This window comes from Fukomys damarensis, unplaced genomic scaffold, assembly GCF_012274545.1.
Source record: "Fukomys damarensis isolate Sample0158 unplaced genomic scaffold, DMR_v1.0_HiC HiC_scaffold_14, whole genome shotgun sequence".
In the NCBI taxonomy this organism is placed as follows: Eukaryota; Metazoa; Chordata; class Mammalia; order Rodentia; family Bathyergidae; genus Fukomys; species Fukomys damarensis.
In genome coordinates, this window is record NW_022900926.1 from 71,374,119 (window position 1) to 71,381,439 (window position 7,321).

At 42.8% G+C, this 7,321-nt stretch overlaps 1 pseudogene; it reads left to right on the forward strand.

Moving 5' to 3' along the window:
- The window catches only part of LOC104860570, a 15,218-nt pseudogene extending 8,389 nt beyond the window's left edge, over nucleotides 1-6,829 (forward strand).
- The last annotated feature ends 492 nt before the right edge of the window (nucleotides 6,830-7,321 follow it).

The following is a 7,321-nucleotide window of genomic DNA, read 5'->3' on the forward strand; positions in this document are numbered from 1 at the left end:
ATGGTTTCTTTTGAAGTACAGAAGCTTTTTAGTAAGATGAGATCCCAGTTGTTGATTCTATCTGCTAGTTCCCGTGCTACTGAGGATTTGTTCATAAAGTCTTTTCCTATACCAATGTCTTCCAGAGTTCTGCCTAACTTACCTTCCAGCAAGTTTAATGTTTCTGTTTTAATATTTAGATCTTTAATCCATTTGGATTTTAATTTAGTGCATGGCGAAAGATAAGGGTCTAATTTTAATCTGTGGCAGGTTGACATCCAGTTTGTCCAATACCATTTATTAAAGAGGCTATCTTTCCTCCACTGAGGATGGTCAGCTCCTTTGCCAAAGATGAGGTAGCTGAGTACATCTGTATTTGTTTTTGTGTCTTCCAGTCTGTTCCACTGATCCTCAGGCCTATTTCTTTGCCAGTACCATGCTGTTTTTATCACAGTGGCTTTGTAGTATAGTTTCAAATTGGGAATTGTTATACCTGGTGCCATGTGTCTGGCAAGCAGCACTTTAAAAACAAACACCAACATGGGAGTGCAGACTGGTGCAACCACTATGGAAGTCAATATGGAGATACCTCAAAGAACTAGGATTAGAGATTCCATTTGACCCAGCCATCCCTCTGCTGGGTATCTTTCCAAAAGAATTAAAAGAATCATATCACAGTGATATACGTGCACCCATGTTTATAGCGGCACAGTTTGTAATAGCTAAAACTTGGAAACAGCCCATCTGCCCATCCGTTGGAAACTGGATAAAGAAGATGTGGTTTTTCTATAAAATGAAATACTATTCAGCCATAAAGAATGAAAAAGTAGATTCATTCATAGGTAAATGGGTACATTTTGAGGATATACTCCTAAGTGAAATAAATAAGTCACACATATGCAAATACCAGATAGTTTCTCTGGTGTGAAAAACTAAAATAGTACTCACGATCCTAAAGGGACAATTAGCAATGTGAAATAGGAAGTGTAGGGACAGTGAGAAGAATAGGGAAAGGGGAATAAGGGAAAAGGAAAAAAATATGAGAAAATGTAAAAATGGAATTAAAGTGTTTGAAGGTGGGGAGGGGAGGAGGGGGTGAAGGGAGGGTGGGGACAAGGGGAAAAAATGAGAACCAAGACCTGGCATGTAAAGGTACAAGATCTCAGTAATGAATGTAACTGTACTGTCTACCTAGAATGTACCAATAAATTCAATTTAAAATTTAAAAAAAAACAAGCACCAACAAACAAAACACTAGAATTTGACAGCAGGTCTGGTGGTGTGAGGCATATCCAGGAAAGGCCACCTGTGAGTCCTGTCTGAAAGGGCCTCAAATTTAATTCCCATTTCAACAACTCACTCATCCAGTTGTGACCCAACTTTTGCCTAGTAGTCTACCCGAATCTGTTTATGAACAGTTATTCTCAGATCACACCCCTCTTCCCCAGAATGTGTATAGTTTGGAGCAGCCTTATTTTGTTTTGTTTTCCTTCATGTGACTGCTCTGATGAAAAGCTTTTATAGTCAAATATTTGAGAAACACTCTATTCTGTATTCCTCTCTTGTAGATTCCCAGTGCACATCAGCCTGTGAAGAACACAGTCAAGAGAACAGTTTAACTTTGCTTAAAAGGTCCCAAACACATTGGACCATGAAGCCCTTAATAAAGCGGTTTCTATTGAGTCCCACTCCCTTTCACCCAGCCCTTAGCTACACCTCTTCTGCATCTTTAGCTCCCCACTTCTTAGCACGGTGACCACTCCTACACCTGTAGTTTTTCCTCAGCAGCACACAATAGATGCTCACTGATCTCCTGGTGCTGATGGGAGGAAGGTTTGCCAAACTACCTGCTCCACAAATCGGACTTTCAATATAGAAGGCTCAAACACTGGACTCTCTCTTCAGCTTTTATTTAGACAGAAACATTTCCTATTCTAAGTTGATTTCTGCAACTGCTGTTGAAGCGAATCCAGTGGCTGGTCAGTTGAAAGTCTGTTGCGAGGGGCATTAAATTATTTTAAATTCCTTTTCCTCTTTCCTCACATGGGTACTGTACCATGAAGTGTGACCAAGCACCTGCCTGTGTGTGCACAGTGCCCTAAACTCTACCATTTGAGCGCTTTTTTTTCTTCTTGTTCAAATAAAAGATAAGCCACACTGGCCAGGGCATGTAGCCACTCCCTAGAGCCTGCTAACGAACTGCATTAATATATTGTTGGAAAACAATCAACACTCCAGTTTCCATTAGAAACAGGTGCCAAGAGAAAAAATGTTTGATTTTTCCACATGGCAAGGACTCTGACAAGCACCACTGCCAACCAAACTAAGCTTGTTTATTCCACTAAATCATAGGTCTAGAAGCAGTCTTCCTTTTTGCCTCAGGATCTGTCTGGCTGCTGGCTGGCAACTGGCTCCTACACAACCTCCTCTCTTGGACCCTGCACCTTTAATGACACCTCACTGCTGGGCTACCTAATTCTAATCCCTTCCAAAGTCAGCTGCTGCGGCTATTTGAAAGCTGCTTTTTAGAACTATCTTTTCTTTGTCGTTTCAGACATGAATCCTGCTCTCCAGCACCTAGGCTGGGGAGGGTTCTCCATGCTTGCTGACTGCAGCAGCTCTATTCTCCCCAGTAAGAGCCACCATCGCAGGTGACTTGAGAACTCCCTTTAGAGCCCCAGTAAGTGATGCCATTACCCAGGCTTCTTCTCAGCCCAGCCTGCTCCCCGCAACCGCCAATTCCCATCTTCTCTTTAACTTCTATTTATTTTATTCCCATACATTCAAACAGCTCCAACCAATGAAATAATGCCCAGTATACTGCTTTTCAACTGATGGGCTCTAATTATTACAACACCAAATTCTGCACATCCATGCAAAATAAGGCTTGGCTCTCTAAAGGTTTCATTTTGTATGTAAGTATTAACTCTAGGTGCGAGAAATGTCTAGGGCTCCACGTTCCTGACTGGGCTATAACAATGGCACAGTCCTCGCCCTGTGCTTACATGACAGTGAGGGAGACAGATAATAACACAAGCAAAAATATATACACTACGAGTGACCAATGCAGAGGAGAGTCAGTAACGCACTGAAGATGTGCTAGAAAGTATTCAGGCAGGCATGGGGTGAGAGCCAAGATGGGGTGGCCAGGGGAAGCTTCTTCGAGGAGTTGGTGTTTGTGCAAAATTCTCAGAATAGAGGAGAGCCGTGTAGGAAAAGTATGTCAGGTGATGAGGCACAGCACCTTGGCACTTGGGAAAACAGCGAGCAGGATGGTCACTCTCACTTCCCACCCATCCTCTGAATCAGGTCCTACAACCTGGGAAGGAACTTTCTGATCTTCCCCTGAAGAAGCTGTGAGACCCGCATTCAGGAGGTTCCCTCCCCGATACCCAGAGGAAAGGAATGTTCTTATCTCCGAAGACACAAAGACACTGGGAATAATCTCACAGAGAGGCCTTGCTAAGTCACCATGAGCCTGTCCCATGTGATCATTCCCGCTTTGGCCAATCACACTTCAGCATGACTATCTACTTCGTCCCCATAGAAACTATACAATTTACCCATTCTTCGGGTCTTCGTTTCCTAATGAAGGTTCCCATATCTTGTAAACTCATATTAAATAAACATTTAAACTGTCCTCTTGTTAATCTGTCTTTCATTATACAGGCCACACCCATGAACCTAAGGTGAGAAAGAAAGACATTTCTCTCTATGTAGGCTAACTGACCAGCACATGCCAAAGCTTTTGGGTGGAAATATGTCTTCCATAAAGAAAACATATGCATTTAGTGCTGACACACAGATGATACTTAATACATGTGGTATATTAGTCAACTTTTGTTACTATAATGAAATACTGGAGGCAGGGTGCTTTGTAAAGATAAGTCCCCTTTGGGGAGGGACTAGGGAAAGGAAAGAGAGGACTAGAATTAATATGAGAAAGTGAAAAAATGGAAATAAAGTCTTTGTAAATATGGAGGAGTGGAGGGTTGAAGGGAGGGCAGGGGAATGGAGAAAAAATAAGAAACAAGATTATGTAAAGGTACAAATTTTCAGTGATGAATGTCATTATATTATATAGTTAAAATGTACCAATAAAACTATTTTTTTAAACAGTCCACTTTAGCTTATGGCCCTAGATATGCAAGATCTAGGGGCCTCATCTGGTGATGATCTTCTTGCTGGTAAAGTCCCAAGGGGCAGACAGCATCACATGGCAAGAGACAAGGGATGGTGACTGTGTGTCTGGGCTCTCTCCTTCTTCTTATAAAGCCACCAGGATTCCATCATGAGGGCTCCATCCTGATGGTCTCATTTAAGCCTATATATCCCAAAGGGCTCTCACCTCTAAATACCAAAGTCAGGTTGAGTTCCCATCCTTTTAACATTATTAACATATAACTTTGAGGACAAAATTATTGTATAAAGTTTTATTTTGGAGGGGTTGTATTCAAATCATAACAGGTAGCTATAATTATGGTAGTCACCCATTAGATGTTTGTGGTTTGAGCCAAGTAGGCCCATGTTTGTCCCTTGGCCCAGGAGGAGTCATTGATTATGGCTGTGAAAGCCTCTAAGTATAACTCTGGCACCCATCCCACTGGCACTCCTAGCTTTTCCCCCTCAGGGAGGTCATAAAGTCAATGTCCACGCAAGATGATGATGACAGGACTTCATTTGCCTGCCATAGTGCAGTAGTCCAGCAGCAACTCCCGGGAACTTGTTAGAAAGGCAAATTCTCAAGCTACACAAAGTCTACAAAATCAGAAACTTTGGTATGGGGCTCAGCACAGGTGTTTTAACAAGCCTTCTTGGCGATTTTGCAGGCACTAAGCTTTGAGAACCACTGCTTAGTTTTTCTGTTCTCAGTTTCCCAGGGCTGGGAAAGGCTTCACTAGGTCATCAATCTCCACCTTTTCTCTCTGTAAACCTATGTTGTGAGAAAGGATAGTTTGTTATTGTTACGATTTTCAGTTTCCTGAGATGCCCTGTGGCTTTCTATGGCTGTGACTCTTCAGGATCTCTGGAGACAGCCCATCTGCCTCCCTAGGCTGATGTCACCAAAGTTCAAATTAAAACAGTTCCTGCTAGGCTTTGGAGGCCCATGCACATGACTTCCTCTACCCTTGTTACTTCCTCCAGCATTAGCAAAACTGGCACTGACTACCCCTGAGAGCTATTTTAAATTTTGGTTATTATAGAACTTTAAAAGAAAAAAAAACTTTCAAAGCCAAAATAGAGCAGGTTCAGATGTTCAGACAAGACCCAGCATTTTATTCCTTTCCCAGCCCCAGGAAGATGTTATCCTGTGAATCAGATAATGTGTGGTGCTGCAGGAAACAGGGCCACTTCCAGTAACTTTTCTGGCACTGAGAGGCCAGGTGACCCGAGTTTTCCACTGGGGTTATAAAAATAACTATTGATCTTACTGTGCAGTGATGGAGGGAAGGGTGGGCTGGGTGCAGAAAAGGAAGGAGGAGGTCATTGGAAATCTGATTTGTTTCTCCTCAGTTAAAAATCCTCTGATAAATGCCATTGGTTTAAACAGCCATTCTCAAAATTAATCCAACATAGAATTACCTGAGACTTTTGTTTGAAATGTATATTCTTGGGGACTCTAAAATGAGTGCTTCTAGAGTGTGTGTCCCTTCAATGTTTGGAATTACAGGAAAGATCTAGCCTAAATTTCAGAACTTCAGAGAAAAATGTCTCCTCATAATGCAGGAGCAGGTATCTCTTAAGAATAATCTCTTAGCATTTCCCTTTGGCCAGTAAGAATAACATTTTTTAAAATTTTTTGGTAGTTCATATATTTTATAAGTTTGCTTCTATTTCTAATTCACTTTAGAAATTTTGTTAGGAAGTTCTATTAAAAATGATACAAGTTTGGTAATGTGAAACGGGAAGAAACGGGCTAAAGGAGTAGGGGAAAAGGAAATAAGGGAAACGAAATAGGGAAAAAATGGAAACAAAGGTTTTGTAAATAGGGAAGGGTGAAGGGGGTGAAGGGAGGACAGGGGAATGGGGAAAAAGTAAGAACCAAGATACATCATGTAAAGGTGCAAGATACCAATGATGAATGTAACTGTATTGTTTACATTAAATGTACCAATAAACTTAATGGGGAAATTTTTTTTTAAATTATACAAGAAACTGGCATCTTTAGTGGTTGCCACCATAACTGATGGAGCCTTCTTGGTGTAGGAGTGGAGTTCTGGACCCCAGGCCCCACATCCTTCATAGTGTCTAAGTTGGGTTGTATGTATTCAGTCAGGGTTCTCCCAAACACTGCTAGGCTTGTCCTTGTTTCTATGGCCTCAGCAAATTTTATTCAGCCAAAGATGCTCCCCAAGCCCAAAAGGCATGTGATGGAAGGCTGGTTTTCCAGAAATTTCCAGCGAAGGTTTGTCTTGGGACCAGAGACAGAAGGCAGCTTGACATCAGGCCCTTGCCCTAAACAGCTTACGATGCCAACCACTGGCAAATTATGGAGTTTGGTTTTAACCGATGGTCAAAAAGGATCATCAGGAGCTTTTTGTCCTTGAATGAAAGGAAAATGAAGATCTTGCCACACCATTTAAGAAGCGAAGCCTGGAGTTCTTTTGTGTGTTAGAGGCTGTGTTGCAGTCCAATGAGTGCAGGAGTCCTGGAGCTGGTATTGCAGAAGAGACTCTGGATGAGCAGGAGGAAGGACCATTGTCATTTCTCATGAAAAGGAAGATGTCCCAGAAGCTGTTCTCCAGATGGCTTTGTCAGTAAACTCCAGAAACTGTCACTTGTGGTTTTGCAAAGTGGTAAAATAGCCATGGAGTACAGACCCAGTATGGTGATACAGATGCCAGGATGAAGAAGAGCTTCAGGATTTATTTCAAATCAGATGCTCTTCTTGGAAGCTGTATAGCCAAAGGGAAGGAGAATGTCTCTGGGAAATTAACTTGGAGCAAGAGCTCAGGCTGCTAGACTGAGCCAGCTCTTCTGAGTAACCCAAGGCCCAGAACTGGGACTTCCGTGGGAGGCTCTGTCATACCCACCCACAGGGCTGCCGGAGGCCTGGGACCACCCAGATCTGAGGCCTACATCCTGCCTTGGTGGGGGGACACAGCCTTGCTGCAGGCTGCTGTCACCTCTGCTGAGGGAAGGGGGTTGAGCCTGGTCACTGTGGGAAAAGGCTCCCTGGGTTCACACTAAGGCCATCTGGGCCAGACTGCAACAGAGTTTTCCTATACAGTGATATCAGGAAGGGTGGTGTGGGAGAGAACGTGCATGGTTCCCATGGCACTTGCCAGTAGCCGTCCGAAAAATTTCAGGAGGAACAGCACTGGGATCCTGCTGGCCCAGG